The sequence below is a fragment of the Triticum urartu genome, chromosome 6A, assembly GCF_056163025.1.
Source record: "Triticum urartu cultivar PI428250 chromosome 6A, HENAU_Tu73, whole genome shotgun sequence".
Taxonomy (NCBI): domain Eukaryota; kingdom Viridiplantae; phylum Streptophyta; class Magnoliopsida; order Poales; family Poaceae; genus Triticum; species Triticum urartu.
Window position 1 is genome coordinate 65,379,075 of NC_141878.1, and position 20,611 is coordinate 65,399,685.

A 20,611-nucleotide genomic window follows, 5' to 3' on the forward strand; every position below is an offset into this window, starting at 1 on the left:
TACTTTATAAAGCCTTTATGAGGGCAAAGATTTACGACAAACAAGGCAATCTGGCCACACGGTTTTATAAACAAAGGTACGTAGAGAGATATGTTATATTACTGTTTAACAGAAGAAATGTATTCCAAAGAAAATAGTCCCGCTATCGGTTCCTTTCTTTGGATTGTCATGCTAAGCATGATCATGAAACCTCAGCTCGAATGTAAGAGCAAAATATCGAGGATTTAGTTTGGGAGGCCAGTTAATAGCCCCCGGTAGTGTTCGGCGACAGTCAAGGTCAAGCCGTAAACACTTCGGCCAATGTTATGAATGGCCCGTCATAGTCATCTGATCGCTGACCAGTTTACGCTTATTGTGACAGTCAGTTTTCGGCTTTCTCCACTAAGGTGCTTAACCATGTGAGCTGGAAGCACAATCGCAGTGGTTCTCCCTTTGCACGCCTAGCCGAACAAAACGGAACGTAGGAAGCAAGTGCAGGAGCCAGGCAACCCAACTATTGACCGAAGACACAATTCGAAACCGATGTATATATAGCAATATCTGAGAATGTTTTTGCCGAATCCCTAAAGGTGTCCGGCGTTGCACTACGAGACTAATGCTGGAAAAGCACAAATAGTTTAAAAGTGCCAAAAAGCTTGGAAAACCAAGAAACGTCAGTAAAAACATGACGTCCGAACAAGATCAAGGGCTCGGTGCCAATCCGAAAATTGGTCTTAGAAAAAAGAAGTGCTTCTGTCGTCCTTTAACATGACACATCCTATCTCAAGACTTCGAATGGGTCAGCCTACGGCTTCAACCTCCTATCCCGAGGGCGGAGTACTTCTCATTAGGCCAGTTTAGCAAACTAAACTCTAGAGGCTTTGAGAGAGAAATTAGGCTCCCCGGCTAGTGACCGCACACTCGCGTCGAAAAAAGGAGTGATAAATAATAATAATAGGACTTTGCAACAACTGAGAAGACGAACACTTATTATAAAACGGCTCAAATAAACTTAAGAGCCCCCAAGTGACTTGGGTAGAAGAATGATTGCATGTACCGAAGTACTTATATCATATCTATGTTCAACCGAACTTTAAACGCGTCTTAACCGACCGTCAGCTTCTCCCTCTTCGGTTAAGGACCGAAAAGTGTTATGTACTCCATCGGTCGAGAATATCGACGGTGTTTCCAATAACCAAGCAATCAGGCCATAAGGCTGTAACAGACAAAGCGCGCTCAGGGAACTTATGCTATATTACTGCGAAGAGTAAGAAGCATCTTCGAAGAAAATAGTACCCCCACCGATACCTTTCTTCGGTGCTCATTGTTATTATGAGACTTGTGCAATAGATTTTTTGTACTCATGAGTTCTGTTGTGTGCCGACCATCATTGAATAACTATAAGAGCGCTAGCTTTCGGCTTCACCCAGTCTGAGGTCCGGCTCGGGTGACCCGATCGTGACAATCGCAGAGGTGCTCCCTTTACTCCCTAGCCGAGCAATCGGGAACGTAGGGGTAAACACAGGAGCGAGGCAACCCAGCTTGCAAATCGCTTAAGTCAATATGGTGCATATTGTGGCGTAATACACGAACAAGGAACGAAGCCGTACAAGTATAATCATATGCAACAGGAAAAGCTTCATAAAGGAAGCCCCCAAGTAAACGGGGTATTTGAATTTATGCGTCACAAACAAAGTTTGGACAAGGAAATTTTTTAGAAGCAACTTTTTTCCAAAAAAGTATAATGCTTGGTCGAACCGAACGCAAGTTAAAAATTAAAGCTTTGAGCATGAAAGCGACTTAGCTGGTTAATGTGTTCGGTATTGATGACGCGGTCCGAGCTTGATGCGGGGCAAGGTTCCATCCCTCAAGCCGGTCCCGAGGTGGCGGAGCGGAGAGCTTGACACGCCGAAGTGGTGACATAGCACGATCAATGCAGACCGGCAGAGTGACGCCGAAGTCCCGGGATCATTTTCCTGTGCACAAAAAATAGTGCAAACCAGAGATAATAGTAATAATGATAATTAAAAAAAATCGTTGCATAATAAATAATTTATGCAAAGTGAGTAATAAAAGAAATATGGCCTGGCGCCGAATTCAATGTCGATGCAGGGCGTCGGCGTGATGCGGTAAAGGCGTGGCAAAGCCTGAATTCGCAGGTCGGTCCGAGCTCCGAGTGCGGTGTTCGCCGGACTATGTACGGAAACTGACCGAACCACCATGCGACTGTCGTTAATGCGTCCATCATTTGATAGACCTGTGTACATATGACGGACAAACCAGAGTAATAATTCCTTGGGAAAAATGAACCCAAACAAGCAAAAAATATTGGGATTAATAGCACCTGGTTTATTTGTTGTAGCAATCCAAAGGAAGGTGATTCCTAAAACTGGGACCCGCTCCGCACACCCATTGCCTGATGGGCGATAAAACGATGGCATGGCAATGCTGGCAAAGCCCTCGGCCCAGCTAACGTGACGGAGCTGGTCGGCTAGTGACGCCGAAGTGTCCGGAGTAGGTTGATGAAGAGATGGCGAAGCCCCCGATCCAGCCGAGATGTTGAAGTAGGTCGGTGTGATGGACACCAGCTTGAAGAAGCAATAGTGCGGCCCTGTCGATGCAGGTCATGACGTGGTCGATGCCGGCTTGATGAAGCGACCGTGCGGCGATGCCGGTATGCCCGCTCCGTGTAATCCGTGGGGCGGCGATGTTGGTGATAATTTATCCTTCACGATGCCGGGCTCTTGTTCGGCATGCCGAGATGATGATCCGAAGAAGTTGAGCTCGGCTCAACAAAGTGACGCCGTGTCTAGCGCAGGTCGGCAGCCGTGGAGTAATATTGCCGGACTGGTTTGACACCAGCATGATGTTGAAGATCATGTTCAAAAGATCCTATAATTAGTGGGATGTGTTCGGGAACAAAACACAATACCCCATACAAAACTTCCTTCAAAAGGGATGTCCGAAATCCTGTTCATAAAAAGGATGAACTCAGGTCGGATTCGTTTTCGCACAGAAAACAGATCCGAAAAGTGATGCACTAATCGGAACGTTTCCGGAGTTTGGACGGTCGGATCGAGCCGAAATTTTGAGAGGTGGTAGATATAGGAATTCCGCAGCCAATCAACGGTTGGATCTTCCAAAGGACATCTGAGCTAGAAGCTGGACACCACGCCCTAAACTCATCCAAATTCCCGTCCAGATTTGACAGGGCTCCGGTATATCGTGGATTGCCAGAGATTCCTCCATTGTAACTCGACGAAATTTTCCAGGGTTGTTGTAGACTCAATTCCGCACAATTCCACCAAAGCGATCATCAAAGCGATACTCGAGGAGGTGGTGGTGGCAGATACGAGTTCGCTGTCCAGAAAAACAGCACGGTCGCTTGAGGGCAATGTTGACGTTGAGCCCCCGAGCTCCATAGATGATTCCTCCGTGATCTTGATAGAGACGGGAGTTGATGTTTGATGAAGGCCCTCGTCCGGACATGGTGATTCGAACACGGGGCGCAATTCTTGGTCGAACCAAGGTGACCAGTCGAGCTGGTGACGAAGATGTCGAAGTCGCAGTTGATCTGCAGGCGAGCCATCGATCCTTTTGTCGATCACACAGCGGAACTCTCAATGAAAGCACCAATGTCGGTGTCAAAACCGGCGGATCTCGGGTAGGGGGTCCCGAACTGTGCGTCAAGGCCGGATGGTAACAGGAGACAAGGGACACGATGTTTTTTACCCAGGTTCGGGCCCTCTCGATGGAGGTAATACCCTACTCCTACTTGATTAATATTGATGATATGGGTAGTACAATAGTAGATCTACCACGAGATCAAGGAGGCTAAACCTTAGAAGCTAGCCTATGGTATGATTGTTGTTGTGTATATATTGTATCTCTATCGACTAGCCTGGCCTCGGTTTATATAATGCACCGAAGGCCTAGGATAACAAGAGTCCTAGCCGAATACGCCGGTGGGGAGAAGTCCTTGTCTTGATCGCCAAGTCTTGTGGAATCTTCCTTGTATGCGGCAGCCGTCCGAATTGGCCCATGAGTATACGGCCATGGGGGTCCTCGGCCCAATCTAATAGATCGGGAGACGACGTGGTGAGTACCCCCTAGTCCAGGACACCATCAGGGATCAACTATCTTAGCAGTCGTTACCCATGGTACCACTGATGTGCAACATGGTCACACAATCTACCACGGTCGGACCGTCACCATCTACCTAGGTATTCCATTTTTTAACCCTCTCGCCTTCTCTTTCATTGTTGTACTAGTAGTATACTTTGTAGTACTAGTAGGAGTACTTTTTACCTTGGAGGACGCGTATAGCTAGTTAGGCCCTTGAAGACTTGAACCAACTAGCTGTCACCATTTTTGTTTTTCCATGTCTTACTATCTCATCCATGTAGCCAAGAGTGGCTATATATAATAAGCCGGTTATTTTACTTCCTCTATACCGGAGTAGTACTATTTGCTGCACAGTATTACTGACCGCCATATTTGAGCACAACATTATTATGCATGGACCTTGACTATGTATGTCATCAAGTGTCCAGATCTGGGATGCCGCGTGTACCAGATGAACGGCGCCGAGTTCGACCCCCGTGATGCTACGTGGGTGCCGAGGAACACTGTCGGTGTCAAAACCGGCGGATCTCGGGTAGGGGGTCCCAAACTGTGCGTCTAGGCCGGATGGTAACAGGAGGCAAGGGACACGAAGTTTTACGCAGGTTCGGGCCCTCTCGATGGAGATAAAACCCTACGTCCTGCTTGATTAATATTGATGATATGGGTAGTACAAGAGTAGATCTACCACGAGATCGAGGAGGCTAAACCCTAGAAGCTAGCCTATGGTATGATTGTTGATGTGTACGTTGTCCTACGGACTAAAACTCTCCGGTTTATATAGACACCGGAGAGGGTTAGGGTTACACAAAGTCGGTTACAATGGTAGGAGATCTTCATATCTGTATCGCCAAGCTTGCCTTCCACGCCAAGGAAAGTCCCTTCCGGACACGGGACGGAGTCTTCAATCTTGTATCTTCATAGTCCAAGAGTCCGGCTGAAGGTATAGTCCGGCTATCCGAACACCCCCTAATCCAGGACTCCCTCAGTAGCCCCTGAACCAGGCTTCAATTACGACGAGTCCGGCGCGCATATTGTCTTCGACATTGCAAGGCGGGTTCCTCCTCCAAGTACTTCATAGAAGATTTTGAACACAAAGATAGTGTCCGGCTCTGCAAAATAAGTTTCCACATATTGCCATAGAGAGAATAATATTTACACAAATCTAATCTGCTGACGTATTCCGTAGTGTGACACACCACGGCCAAGCCTTTATCCGAGTCGTTTTACTGTCCCATCTCAGCGCGTTATGCAAGGCGGTTTGCTTGGCACGTCTTATTAAAGCAGAGATCATGTCCTCTTATTCCGGGATTCTCATCAATACGGGCATGGGTAACCCAACCGCGCCATTGATTACGACGCTTGGGAGATAAGAGAGTTTTACTAGACTGGTGGGGACGCGTAGTCGCGTCCACCCATATAAGGGGATAAGGATCCACCTCTTCACATACGCCTTCTTCCTCCTTCGCCTATCCATTCTTGCGCACTCGAGCTCCAGCGCCCAAGTCCGCACTCCCCATCTCAACCTTCTCCAGCTATGTCCGGAGCGGGAGGCAAGTGGATGGCCTCCTCCATCACGGAGGGGCACATCAAAAAACTAAGGATGGCCGGATACCTGTCTAACGACATTGCGCACTGGCTTCCCGAAGAGGGGCATCTCATCCCCACCCCTAGGCCCCATGAGAGGGTGGTGTTCCTCCCCCATTTCCTCCGCGGACTGGGTTTCCCTATCCATTCATTTGTCCGGGGGCTCATGTTCTACTATGGCCTAGATTTCCACGATCTGGCCCCGAATTTTGTCCTCAACATCTCGACGTTTATCATCGTGTGCGAGGCTTTCCTCCGCATCCTCCCCCATTTCGGCCCATGGCTCAATACTTTCAACGTCAAGCCGAAGGTGGTGCGCGGCAACAAGGCGGAGTGCGGAGGCGCCATGGTGGGCAAGATGCCCAACGTCTTATGGCTCGAGGGCTCCTTCGTGGAGACCCTGAAGGGGTGGCAATCGGGGTGGTTTTACATCATCGAGCCGCGCGACCCTAAGTGGGTCGCAGCCCCTGAGTTCCGGTCCGGACCCCCAACGCGGCTCACGTCCTGGAAAGAGACGGGCCTATCGTGGGGTAGCAAAAAGGAGGTGATCGGACTGCAAACATGCATCCAATCCCTGGTGGACAAGAAGCTCAGGCTCGTCAACATAGTCCAGGTTATGCTCATCCGCCTGAGCCTCCCGTGTCAACAACGGGCCTTCAATCTGTGGGAGTTCAATCCGACGCAGCACCGAACTCTGAGCAGGCTCTTCAACACGACGTACGAAGATGCCTGGAAGGTGCTTTTCAAGGGTGCCGAGGCTCCCGCATCCGCTACCGAGGATCGCGGATTCAGCGCGCAGCGTCACGCTAGCGCGGTAAGTTTTTTGTACCTTTTACAGGGCACTAGTTTTTCATAGTTTGACTCCATGCGGGATCTAAGGTCCCTTTCCTTTGACAGGATTGGCAGGTGACGTCCGGACAGATCAACTGTCCGGCTCCTTTGCCCGAAGGCCCAGCGGACGCTCACTTGGCGAAGCTGCTGGTTCCGGCACCCTATGTGGTGCCAGAGAAGAAGGTCAAGAAGAAGGCCACGGGGACTCGAAAGAGTGCCCGCCGCCCGAAGGTGTCGGATTCATCATCCGACAAATCCAAGACGCACTCCTCCCGTGAAGACGAGGAGGAGGAAGAAGAGACCCCTCCCCCTCCAGCGGGGAAGGGAAGAAAAGGAAGGCCGCCCCAACTGGGGAGGCCGAAGGGTCCAAGAAGGGGAAAACCCTTCCTCCGGACCATTCCACCGACGCCGACGATGGCGGAGAGGAGCGGGCGCCCAGGGCCAAGCCCCTGGCCAAATCGTAAGTATCCGGATATTAGAGTAATTCATAGTATTTGTTTACTGCACAGCTTTCCCTTACATCGAATATGTTTATGCAGCCCACCCAAAGACCGGCTCGACGCATCGTCGAGCGGCTCACTGGACTCGTCGGATGTGAACTCGCTTCCGACGGCTTCCTCCCCCCGCCCTACGGACGACACCGAAGTGTTGTCCCAACAGGTTCCAAGCCGGGAGGAGGTGGTCCTGGAGGCACCTCAAGGCGACCTCCCGGACTCCAGGAGTAAAGGGGATGAAACCCCCCAGGGCTCCAAGTCCAGCTCTAGGCCGGACACTGCTCCGGAACCTTCAAAGGTTCCAGAGTCCGGTGGGCGACCTCCTTCCAAGAGGAGCCAGCCCACTGTGCCGGCGACCCCCGTCCAACCGGAGGTGCCGGACAATCTGTTGGAGGAGCTCCAAGGCACCTTCATCGACGAGGGGCACCGCACTATTATGAGTGCGGTGATCCAGAAGGTTCAGTCCGCCAAGAGCGGACTGACTGAAGCTTGTACTAGCCTTTTACCAGGCTTTGAGGTAAGTAAAGAATGTGTAAATAATATTACCGCATAGACAGTAGCCCCTGATGCTCTGTTTGGCGTTCGGGAAGAAAGGCCGAATAGAGGATCAAATAAAATTCGCATGAGTCTAACAAAAAGGAGTCAATATGCGTATGCAGACTTCTCTGCTTGCGTCTGCCGCACTGACTGCGGAAGTGGACACGCTAAAGCAGAACCTCAAGCGGTCCGAGCAAGAGCTTGGGCGTGCCAAGAAGCAGCTCGAGGACAATGAAGGTAAGAAATACCTTGTTTAAATATATATATATATATATATATATATATATATATATATAAAGGTGCAATTGCAAAAAATGACAGGACTGTCGTGGCTATTGTAGGGGCCACGTCTGAGGTGGCGACCCTTAAGCAAGCGCTGGACGAGGCCGAGAAGAGGGCGGCCACGGAGCGCACCGAGCGGGAGAAGTGTGAGGCCGAGGTTGGCAAGGTGCGGCAAGAGCACCAGGCTCTCATGGAAAAACATGAGAGTTTGGAGCTCGCGGTGGCTATTGAAAATGCCAAGTCTGCCAAGGCCGAATCCCAGAAGACCCTCCAGGAGTTGGATGAGGTGAAGAAGATAGCGGCGGGTAAGGCATTCTTTATGCAAAGCAAACACATAAACGTGAGTTACTTGTTACTTACCCGAATCCGGAGCTCTACAGGAGCGTTCGCAGACCTTCCCCGGAGTGTGTCCGATGCCGCCGCATTCTATCGAGCTGAGGAGGGCAGCTCGGCGGAGAAGGTGTTCTAGTCTCAGGACGCTGAGGCCGGACACCCCGTGCCTCTGAGCGACCAGCTAAAGCAACTGGTCGAGCTCCACAAGGCAGCCAAACAGGCCATGAAGGGCCTCATGGTTCGGCTGTGGCCTGGAGAGGCTCATCCTGGGAGCTATTTCAGGCTGGTGCAGCGGCTGGTGGAGGCCTGTCCAAGGCTCGAAGTCATCAAGCGCTCCGTCTGCATTGAAGGTGCCCGTAGGGCCCTTGCCCGTGCTAAGGTGCACTGGGGCAAGCTGGATGCTGAGAAGCTTGTGAAGGACGGGCCACCGGCGGGGAAAGAGCATCGCAAGCCCGAAAATAATTATAAGGATGTTCTGAAGGGTGCCTGCCTTGTGGCGGATGAATGTTCCAGAGATGTAATTTTTGAGTAAAAACTCGCTCATTTTGTCCTGTGCGCTGAAAACTTGTTCATATGCGCTAAGCAATGCCGTTTGAATTTAAAATATTACCTTCTGTGCGGCTGTTTATCAATTCTGAGAGATGGCAAGTCGTCGGCTTCTGCCCCCGTGCCGCTAGTGCTGGGGTGTTCGGGGATAAACCTGAGCGCTCTTTTTCCCATGTTTGGGTCCTTCGAGGGAGGCGCTCAGCCCAACGAACAAGGCAATCGGACTATAATGCGTGAACACTCTCACTTAGCCATAGAATTCTATAATTTTAAATTTTGGCGAAGCCCCTGGTATTCGGAAGACCGAGTTCGGGGCGCTATCCATGCCTTGGACGGACAGAGCCGGCTCCTCGCCCTAAGCGGCATAAGTCGTTAGGGACTCAAAAAACCACTCGAACAGCGACCAACTCTCGCTTCATCATGACAGTTAGTTTTAGCTTTCTCCACTGAGGTGCTCAACCCAGCTCAACTGGGGCACAATCGCAGTGGTTCTCCTAGTGCTACCTTAGCCGATATAGCAGAACGTAAGGCACCAAAACATAGGAGCTGGGCAAACCCAACTATTGACCCAAGACATGATTCGGAGCCGATGCATATAATGCTATAAGTTCGGGGTGCCACACTTGTTAAAGTGTTCGGACTTCTCACACCATATTGAGGGGTACTAAAGCCCCTGGCGTGTTTTGGCCGTACCAACGTGTACGGGTGCAACATGTCGTTAAGGAACATATATAAAGAAAAAAGGTAATGCAAAAATAGACGAAAGCTATGCATTGTTTATTAAAAAGGGGTGCGATCTAGGCAGAACGATACAAGTAATGTGATAAGTGGAAGGTTGGACTAGTTAACATGTCCGTTCCAGGGGCAAGCTGCGGAATAGTATGCGGAACGGGTATACTGCTCGTGATAGAGACCACCTAGGAGTTCCGTAATGCGGCGTGGCTTGTCTGCTTCCCTGGTTCTTGCATCGTTTGTGCGGCAATTGAACTGCCGAACAGGCCTTCCGAAGGATGAAGTCCTGAAAGTAAGAGAAAATTAAAAAATCGGCAGCCCCTGGTATGGTTTAAGCCGTGTTTTGGGCGTGCCGTGATGGTGCCCCTCCCCCTGTGCCCATGGTATCTCTAGAGCGTAGTTATGGACATGAAGTACTGGCGTCGCCTTTTTGTGAGGGTTGGGGTCGGGGCCGCATTGCTACGCCTGCTCGTATCGTGCCAGGCGGTCTTGTTGTAGGTTACTCCGGGCGCGCTTGACGGTGTCCGGTCGTTTAGTGGCCGGACTGGAGAACTGCCTGGAGAGGCTGCTTTGTACTTTCGCTGCAAGGGCTGCCGTGTGCTCCTCCGTTCGGAGGGAGCGTTCAGTGTTTCCATTGACCGTAATTACTCCCCGAGGGCCTGGCATCTTGAGCTTAAGGTATGCGTAATGCGGTACCGCATTGAACTTAGCGAATGCGGTTCTCCCGAGCAGTGCATGATAACCGCTGCGAAACGGGACTATGTCGAAGATTAACTCCTCGCTTCGGAAATTATCCGGAGATCCGAAGACCACTTCAAGTGTGACTGAGCCTGTACAGTTGGCCTCTACACCTGGTATTATGCCTTTAAAGGTCGTTTTGGCGGGCTTAATCCTCGAGGGATCTATGCCCATTTTCCGCACTGTATCCTGGTAAAGCAGGTTCAGGCTGCCGCCGCCGTCCATAAGGACTCTAGTGAGATGACATCCGTCAATAATTGGGTCTAGAACCAATGCGGCGAATCCTCCATGATGGATGCTAGTGGGATGGTCCCTTTGATCAAAGGTGATCGGGCAGGAGGACCATGGGTTGAACTTTGGGGCGACTGGCTCTACCGTGTATACGTCCCTTAATGCGCGCTTCCGCTCCCTTTTGGGGATGTGGGTTGCGTATATCATGTTCACCATCCGCACTTGTGGGGGAAAACCCTTCTGTCCACTTTTGTTCGGCGGCCGGGGCTCCTCGTCGTCATTGCTATGCAGGCCCTTGTCTTCATTTTCGGCGTTTAACTTGCCTGCCTGCTTGAACACCCAACAATCCCTGTTGGTGTGATTGGCTGGCTTTTCGGGGGTGCCATGTATCTGGCACGAGCGGTCGAGTATTCGGTCTGAACTGGACGGGCCCCTAGGATTCCTTTTGAATGGCTTTTTTCGCTGACCGGATTTAGAGCCTCTGAATCCGGCATTAACTGTCGTATCCTCAGCATTGTCGCCGTTAATGCGGCGCTTCTGCTTATTGCGACGCGACCTGCCACTACTGTCCCTGGTGTCCGAATTACCAGGGTTCTTGGTCATATTGTTGCTACGAGCAAGCCAGCTGTCTTCTCCCGCGCAAAAGCGGGTCATGAGTGTCGTGAGTGCTTCCATAGATTTCGGCTTTTCCTGACCAAGGTGCCGGGCCAGCCACTCATCACGGATGTTGTGCTTGAAGGCTGCGAGGGCCTCAGCGTCCGGACAGTCGACTATTTGATTTTTCTTTGTTAGGAACCGTGTCCAGAATTGCCTGGCCGATTCCTCTGGCTGCTGAATTATGTGGCTTAGGTCATCGGCGTCTGGGGGTCGCACATAAGTGCCCTAGAAATTGTCGAGGAATGCGGCTTCCAGGTCCTCCCAACAACTGATTGATCCTGTTGGCAAGCTGTTAAGCCAATGCCGAGCTGGTCCTTTAAGCTTGAGTGGGAGGTATTTGATGGCGTGGAAATCATCGCCGCGGGCCATGTGGATATGAAGGAGATAATCCTCGATCCATACCGCAGGATCTGTTGTGCCATCATATGATTCGATGTTTACGGGTTTGAAACCCTCGGGGATTTGATGATCCATTATTTCGTCTGTAAAGCAGAGTGGGTGTGCGGCGCCTTTGTACTAGGCTATATCAGGACATAGCTCCAGTGAGCCTTGTCTACTGTGTTCGGCCCTGCCGAATTTGTGGCCGGCGTGACAGTTGTTGTCTCGAGCCGTGGGGCGCCCACGCGATCCATAGATCGATCTTGTTTGCCTTGCCTTGTCCTCTAACATGTCTCGTAAGTCCGGCGCATATTCCCGTGCCTTGGTACGGGGTGCGGCTTGAGTGGAGGGCCGAGAGGCCTCTCTGTCGCGGCCACGAGGTGGTCGGTCGGCCGCATCAAGTGCTTCCTCCTCTAATCGGGGTAGCAACCTGCGCTTTGGGTAGCTCTTGGAGGGGCGTTCAAGTTTATGCTCTTCGGCCGCAAGGACTTCAGTCCATCTGTCGACTAGCAAATCTTGATCAGCTCTAAGCTGTTGCTGTTTTTTCTTGAGGCTTCTTGCCGTGGCCATAAGCCTACGTTGAAAACGCTCTTGCTCGACGGGATCCTCTGGCATGACGAATTCGTCGTCGTCGAGGCTTCCCTCGTCTTCGGAGGGAGGCATATAATTATCGTCCTCGACCTCTCTGTCTGCCGCTCTCTCATGAGGGCTGGTTTCTCCATCCTCCTGTGCTAAATCTTGCCGGAGGGGGTTTTCTTTGGCGCTTTCCAGAGTATTATTATCTCCCGTTCTGGAATCACCGTGTTTGTTTTGGCGGGATTTTGAGCGGCGCCGCTGACGCCGGCGCTTAGGCTGTTTCTTGGAGGGGTCATCCTCCGCTGTTCCATCGCCATCTCCCTCTTTTGGGGTGTCCACCATGTATATGTCATACGACGAGGTGGCTTTCCAGGGCCTAGTAGGCGCTGGTTCTTCATCATCTCCTTCATCGGCGTCCATACCGTTGATGTCTTCGGAGTCGAAGTCGAGCATGTCGGTTAAGTCATCGACAGTGGCTACAAAGTGGGTGGTGGGTGGGCTTTGAATTTCTTCATCGTCCGTATCCCAACCTTGCTGACCGTAGTCCGGCCAGGGCTCTCCTGATAAAGAGAGAGACTTCAGTGACTTCAGGATATCGCCGAGAGGCGAGTGCTGAAAGATGTCCGCGGCAGTGAACTCCATGATCGGCGCCCAATCGGATTCAATCGGTAGGGGCGCGGAGGGTTCGGAGTCCGGAGAGGAGTCCGGCTCCTTGGAGTCACGAATCTCGCAGAGTGCAGGGCTGGTATTCGGCTCAATCGCCGTTAGGGTCGCAGCCCCCGAGGTGGCGTCCAACCGCCCATCGTCGATTGGCGCAGTCGGCTCCGAATTAGGGGTCGAAGCTGATGCGGGTGCGGCCTCCAGGGCACTGTTCGGCGGCAAAGCTAAATCATGCTCGTCGTGACAGAGCGGCGCGCTTGGCAGTGGCTCGAATCCGTCGAAGATCAAGTCTCCACGGATGTCAACCGTGTAGTTTAAACTTCCAAATCTGACCTGACGGGCAGGGGCGTAGCTTTCCATCTGCTCCAGACGGCCAAGCGAATTGGACCGCAGTGCGAAGCCGCCGAAGACGAAGATCTGTCTGGGGGGAAGGTCTCACCCTGGACTGCATCGCTATTGATGATCATAGGAGCCATCGAGCCTGACGGCGACGACACAGAGGAACTCTCAATGAAAGCACCAATGTCGGTGTCAAAACTGGCGGATCTCGGGTAGGGGGTCCCGAACTGTGCGTCTAGGCTGGATGGTAACTGGAGGCAAGGGACACGAAGTTTTACCCAGGTTCGGGCCCTCTCGATGGAGGTAAAACCCTACGTCCTGCTTGATTAATATTGATGATATGGGTAGTACAAGAGTAGATCTACCACGAGATCGAGGAGGCTAAACCCTAGAAGCTAGCCTATGGTATGATTGTTGATGTGTACGTTGTCCTACGGACTAAAACCCTCCGGTTTATATAGACACCGGAGAGGGTTAGGGTTACACAAAGTCGATTACAATGGTAGGAGATCTTCATATCCGTATCGCCAAGCTTGCCTTCCATGCCAAGGAAAGTCCCTTCCGGACACGGGACGGAGTCTTCAATCTTGTATCTTCATAGTCCAGGAGTCCGACTGAAGGTATAGTCCGGCTATCCGAACACCCCCTAATCCAGGACTCCCTCAAACACTCTTGGAGAGTACTCGCTTTTCATCGGGGATAGCTACCCCATTGTGAAGCGGATGCCACCTTCCGTGCACGACACGGAAGGCCTGCCGTTCATGAAGCATGGTTGTGTCTTCAGTGCGCAACGCCGGATGAATGACATGCTGGGACACGCTATCCCTGATTTATGCCACTTCAGCTTGGATGAGTCTCCATCATGTGGAACCGGATTAGAAAGCTGCGATAATGATTCCCGTTGCCCACCACTATGGATCGTGCCATCCATGAAGAACACCTGGGACTGGAACCTGGAGGAGGACATGTAGCCCATCTATAACGTGTAAGTGGAGTACGTTAATTGTGAATGGTAGCGCTGTGAATATATGTAGACTAGTCGTGCACAAATTTATCATATGAATTGGAGTTGAACTTGTGTGTCATACTGGCATTTTTCCTTTAGAATTTATTACTAGTAAATGTGTTATGTGTACGTGCAACTTGTGTGGTTGTCGCACGGGCTCCAACACGCTCTTTGAGAAAAAAGGTGGCACAGCTTTGGATATACGTGACGTGGCGGCATCATACAGTAGCATCGTTCGCTATAGTTGTAGTACACTCCTACTAGGACGACAACTCCTATAAAACCTTGCGCTTGGCTCTTTGCCTCTCCGGGAGGTTCAACAGTTCGTACTCGTGTGAACCTTGCACTTGGCTCTTCGCCTCTTCGAAAGGTCCAACAATGATGATACTACAGTACAATATGCTTCTGGCAATCTGACACCGATTGAACTGCTGCACGTCCACTGCGAGGGCAAGGGCGAGGGAGAGGGCGATGTAGTCAAAACCCTCTCCTCGTCCTGCGAACCACCGCGCGCATGGGCAAGGGATAGGCGTAGTAAGCAAGCTTCTCCTCGTTCGGCGAGTTGACGGGACACATCAAAGCAGTACTAGTACTACTAGTAGTAGTCCATACTGCGTCCTTTCCGATTAATATGACTTAATTTTAAACGAGAAAAATACACTGGCGGTCAACGTATGTAACAATACTCTCTTTATGGTCACTATATATAGTTTTGCGGCGATTATACGATCACTAGCTCATCGTAGAGCACCGTATTGCACCCTACTGACAGGCCACATAGTCGACGTGGCACTTTGTTGACTTGTTAAATTGTCACCTGGTTTCTGGGTCCCACCTGTCAGTTGGCAGAGCAAAGAAATCAGTTAAACAAAACTTTACGCAGGCGCGACACGAGTCCAACCCTTGCGCGCGAACCGCCCTGGCTGTGTATGTGAGCGCATGCACGTGTCCTCCCTCGGTCTTCCAACAAAGAGTGTACATCGGCTATAAAACAAAGAGTGTAGTACATGATGTACATCTACACTTCCAATGCATTTAGCCTTTAATCTAAATCGATATTGATTGACTAATGCACCAACTTGTGCTGTAGGTATAGGCTACATGTCTATCCTTAATTACAACATGCAACGGCCTTCATTTAATCTTCTTATCTCAATGGTCGCATGCACACATAAGTCTGCTACTTTTCGGCGTTAATTATGCCCTGGTCAATGTGTAAATCTCTAAATGTACAGTCTTTCACGGACGTAGGGAGTAGGTTGAGCACTTGAGCATGAGCGTGTGTGTTGCGTCGTGTGTTGTGTACCGCATGGGTGCGTGAGTGTTGCGTGCGTCCATGTGTACGTGTGAGTGTTGCATGTTGCATGCATGCATGCATGCATGCATGGGGCTTACTCCCTCCCATTGACATGTTCATATTTCAAGCTTCCTCTGTTCCCTCCATATGGTGATACTCCCTCTGTTCCCAAATAGTACGGAGTAAAAGCCTCCCTCTATTCCCAAATACAGAGTATTTGTCTTTCTACATATTTCAACAAGTGACTAGGTATGGAGCAAAATGAGTGAAGTGAGCATAGAGGCATAGGGATACTGTAGAAAGGAAGTCCTCGCGATCCATTATTCCCCATCTCGGTCAGAGAGAACTATTCAACTAGTCTTCGCAGTGAAGTGACATTACACGCTGCAGCGGATGGACACATAATTAATAAGCTGAACCAGCGTGTCGGTGTTACTAAATCAGTCTTACCCAGTACTGCCATCTCTTCTTCTTCCTCCTCTCTTCTTCTTCCTCCTCTCTTCCCCATCGTCGGCCACACACCATTTACCCCCGCTCACTGCTCGTCCGCCTGTGCCATCTTCCTTGGTAGCTCGCGCGTACCATATCCCCCCGCTCACTGCTCGGCCACACGAGGAGAAGCTTCTTCGCTCGCCCGCCCGAATCCACTTCCCCGCTGGCTCGCAGGCACCGAAAACCCCAATGGCAGAACCGACTGACACGTAGAGCTGTGATTGGAATTCCCTCCCCGATGTTCCCTTGGAGCAGATCTGTAGTCGTATGGACCTACTCAGCACCGTCCGTCTGGCCGCATGCTCGGTGTCTTTGTACCGTCTACTGGTCTGTAACCGGCCGGCTCTTTTCAAGACACCTTGCTTGCTAATGCCCGATCCTCGAAGGTAGCCCAGACACCGACTTGACGATCCTACGGAGGTTGCCATGGTGCCCCTCGACATGCTACCACTACCCGTCCACCTGTCGTTCATGCACGACCACTACTGGGCGGGCATGAAGGCCAACTGGATCGTCCTCATCCACCACACCGGTAGTCCGTGGTGTCTCGTGGATATCTACACCCAGCGAGAGATCACCCTTCCATCGTTGGATACCGCCGCCATCGAGCCTCACGGCCCGTCGGACACTCCTGCCTACACGCACGAGACGCGTCAAGCTTTTGGCTCGACCTCTGTTTGCAGAAAGTTGTAATCTGTGAAGTGCCCACACCATCAGAAGACTACATGGATTACAAGCTCATTGCCTTATTCAACATGGGATTAGTCTATCTGGAATCCGGTCACCATACATGGTTATGGCTCATCATCAATCCTGTTGAGGCAACATTTCTGTCTGATGCTATAGTGCATGATGGCATCGTTTACGCGGTCGACACACAGATTGGCTGCCTATACTGGTGGAATCTATCGTCGTGTAATTGCTCTATCTCATCTCATCTTTACCTTATGAATACGACTGCCTGTTCATTTGTTACAAATTTAGAATGCATAGCATGTCTATAACCACATCATTGCTATATGTTCCTCTCATTTCCTAGATTTTTATGACCACACATATTATTGTTAGAGTTGATATGAGAACAATTGGCATCTAATGATTGTTAGAATACATATTATGAGCATAACATCATGATTGCTATATGTTACTCTCGTTTACAAGATTTTTATAACAATGCATGTTATTTCTTAGAGTTGATATGAGAACAGTAGTAGTAAGCGTTATGGTGGAATATGAGTACGCGCTGTCATAGCTGTTTTCCTCTCATTGTTACATGATGTTTGAACCATGACATATTTCTAGAATATGAAAGCCATTGGCTTATTTTTTTTAACTTGGGGTATGATTATGACCTGGGCATTGCAATTCTCTGTCTATGATATGTGTCACTGTTATAATAATCTTAATTCCACACATACTCTGAACATGATTGTTTATTTTTGTCCTTTTGGTCTCCAATTTGAACTGTTGCAGCAGACGCAAATGCGCTGGCCTTCATGATTCTAGGACCTGGAATCATACCAGCCGATGGGTGGTGGTTTATCGCTCGTTCAACTAACGGCGGTCATTTGATGCTCATTCGCACGTACCAAATTGACCAAACCATTACATCAAACCACATGCAGTACAATGAGTGGGGCGTTCGTGACATTGATGGCTATGGCTGCTTCATGTTCGAGAAAGATCCCAGCTCCGTTGGGCCAGGCGTATTCAACTGGAGGCGGGTTTACAGCCTCGGCAACCACTCCTTGTTCCTTGGGCTCAATTATCCGATCATCCAACCAATCATCGATCATATCACCGGCGATGATTACTGTGTTATGCAACTTCCATTCACGAGGGGGGCTGTGTTTACACATCATACCATGGGTTTCATGAATCACCATATCCAGAGATTCGTCGACACAGCTTGTTGCCAGATAATCTTCAGTGTGTGAAAGGCATTAAGCTTCCATGTGATGGATGGCTTTTGCAAACCCGACATGCAGCGATGTGGTTCATGCCAACAGCAAATATGCACAACTTGATTCGTGCTGATATCTAGACTGAGCCATGTATTCTGCTGCTGTAGCACGACCCTCTTTTGTTGGATATTATGTACTGTTGTTAGTTTGAAGCACTCCTCTGGTTTGAAGGATAGATACCTTCCTGGGATCAAGTGCATCCTAACTCACCTGCGTAGGATGTACTGATAATGATGATGGAGATGCTGTGCAGAAGCCATATATATATCAGTTAGGCTTCAAGTGCGTACTTGTTAGTTAAACCTATGTATAAATTGTGACACTAAATACGACTAGTAAGTAGTACAGTAGCAGTACTAGTATACGTCGGTCAAATTATTCATCATGTCCACACATTGAATTGACGTGACAACACGCTGCGCGTGAGGTGACACAAGAACCCCGGCGGCGTGTTCGGGTATTCTGGACTTCAGATTTGGAGTACCACTTATCTGTCGAAATCTTTTATCATTCACTTAAAACAGTCGATTGATCATACATTGAGTACCATATAATTGGAATTACCGATGCAAGTCGAAGAAGGATTGGCCGGTGGTGCCGGCTTGCGTCAAGTTCGTCCCACGGATCAGAAGTTGATCGAGCACCTTGAGGCCAAAGTGAGTGCTGACAGCACGAGATTTCACTCTCTCATAGATTTGTTCATACCAACCATCGACAGCGAGCACGGCATATGCTACACCCAACTTGAGAAACTCCCAGGTAAGACACCAATCGGCCGTCTACTTGCACAAACATATTCCTTTGTTTATAGCTCTAATTTTCTTTTTAGACACAGACCTGGTGAAGCAATTACAATTTGACAGTTAATAAAAAGTGAAACAAGTGACCGCAATATGCCAAAGATGTTATGAAAATGCCAACTAGGTACACTAAAACCTGTATTCCACAATACTGCAGGTATCACACTGAGTGGCCTAAGGAAGCATTTCTTCCAGTGCAATTCCAGGGCGTTCAAAAGGGGCACGTGGACACGTCGCAAGATACAGTCGAAGTGCGGTATGCACGCGATGTGGCACAAGACCGGCAATACCTTGCCGGTGATGGTCAACGACCGGCAGACGGGCAGCAAAAAAGGTTCTGGTGCTGCACACCAACAAGAACTTCGACCAACAGAGGACCAACTAGGTGATGCACCAGTACCACCTCGGGGACCTGGAGTAAGAGAAGGAGCGGTAGCTGGTCCTCTGCAAGATTTTCTACCAGACAAACACTAGGGCCAGGAGTAAAAAGATTATAAGTTAGTTTGGTATTGGTAGTTGTACTACCTTGTTGTCCGCAAGTTGGTATTGTTGTTAACGATCTTTTGGTATGAACTTGCATTTGCTTCCAACCATCATGCCGAGGGTCGACGTGGATATAAAGCTGAATCATTTGTTTCGAAACGAATTTTTAGGCACCTGATTTTTATTTGATGGGTAGCATAAGCACCCGCCGTTCGAATTCCCAGTTCTCCAATTTTTTTGAAACAAGTGCATCCTAGTTATCAGTCTATACTTGCAGAATTCTCTCGTTTATTGAGCATGTATATTGTTTTTTTAGGTCGAGCAAGTTTCAACTGGGCTGTAGACTGCCCAGGGTTGGTTTTGTTTTTAACAGGCCCAGCCCATGACGACAACGGGGCACAAAGATCCCGCAGGTATCTGCTGGCCTCTAGACCGCCAGCGTTAGTTATATTTTGTCTTACAACATCCGCATGCAGTTTTTTTACTGAATCAAACACACAGCCCTGTTCTATTTTCCTCTTGAAACGCATGTCCTACATCCGTTTTCTAATCTCTACCTATAGTTTTACTAGTTCATATACACATATCATTATATTGAAAACACATAAAATTCCCTTTTCATATTTACATCCTTATTTTTGTTGTTTTTTCCCACCCAGCGCTGATTTTTTTACCACTGGTTTTCCCTTAAACCAACTCAATTGTCCCACATCTTATTTGCTTACAAAAACAAAACGAATTTTTGGCAAATCAATAAGTTCTTAAAAAATGTTTATCATTTCGGGATTACAACAGTTCGGACTCCACCGAAATATGCAAAATAAGGTTGAACTTTTTGACCGTGGTCCTGGGCAGAAAATGGGTTGTAATAAATTACTTAAGAATTAGCAAATGGGCTGCAAATTATAAAAAATAGCAAATGGGCTTTATGTTGTCTGCCACATATTTGGAGGCTGACTTGTGGGCCTACTAAGTTCATGTGTACACAAGGTTTCTCAAAAAAGAAACTTAGTCAACAATCGACTCTACCAGCGTCAGACCATTAGATGTCAATCTAACGGCAATCGTGCTTCTTCAGTCTCTAATCTTCCTGCCCCAGCCGCCCAAACCAGCACCGTCGGAACCGCCTGCTCCCGCCTCCCGTGGCCGGCAGTGCTGCCGGGCAGGCCTCACGGCCCCATCATACTCGCATCCCTGGCCTGTCTATCCCTCTACTCACCCACACCTCCTGTTATTTTCCGGCGACGACAGCCGAACCAGTCAACCCTCGTACTCTCCACCGCATGGGCAGCCACTGCCATGTCTTCCCCGGCTCTGTGTCGTTCCCTTCATAGGCCTCGCTGTCGTCCACCGCCCTGGTGCTCTCGGCGCGGCGTGGTCAACGATGTCCATCCAACGGCCGTAGTGCTTCTTGAACCTCTGGTCTTCCTGCCCCAGCCGCCCAAAGCAGCGCCGGTCGTGCCGCATGCTCCTTCCTCTCGTGGCCGGCTGTGCTGCCGTGGAGGCCTCACCATCCCCATACTACTCCCATCGCTGGCCAGGCCATC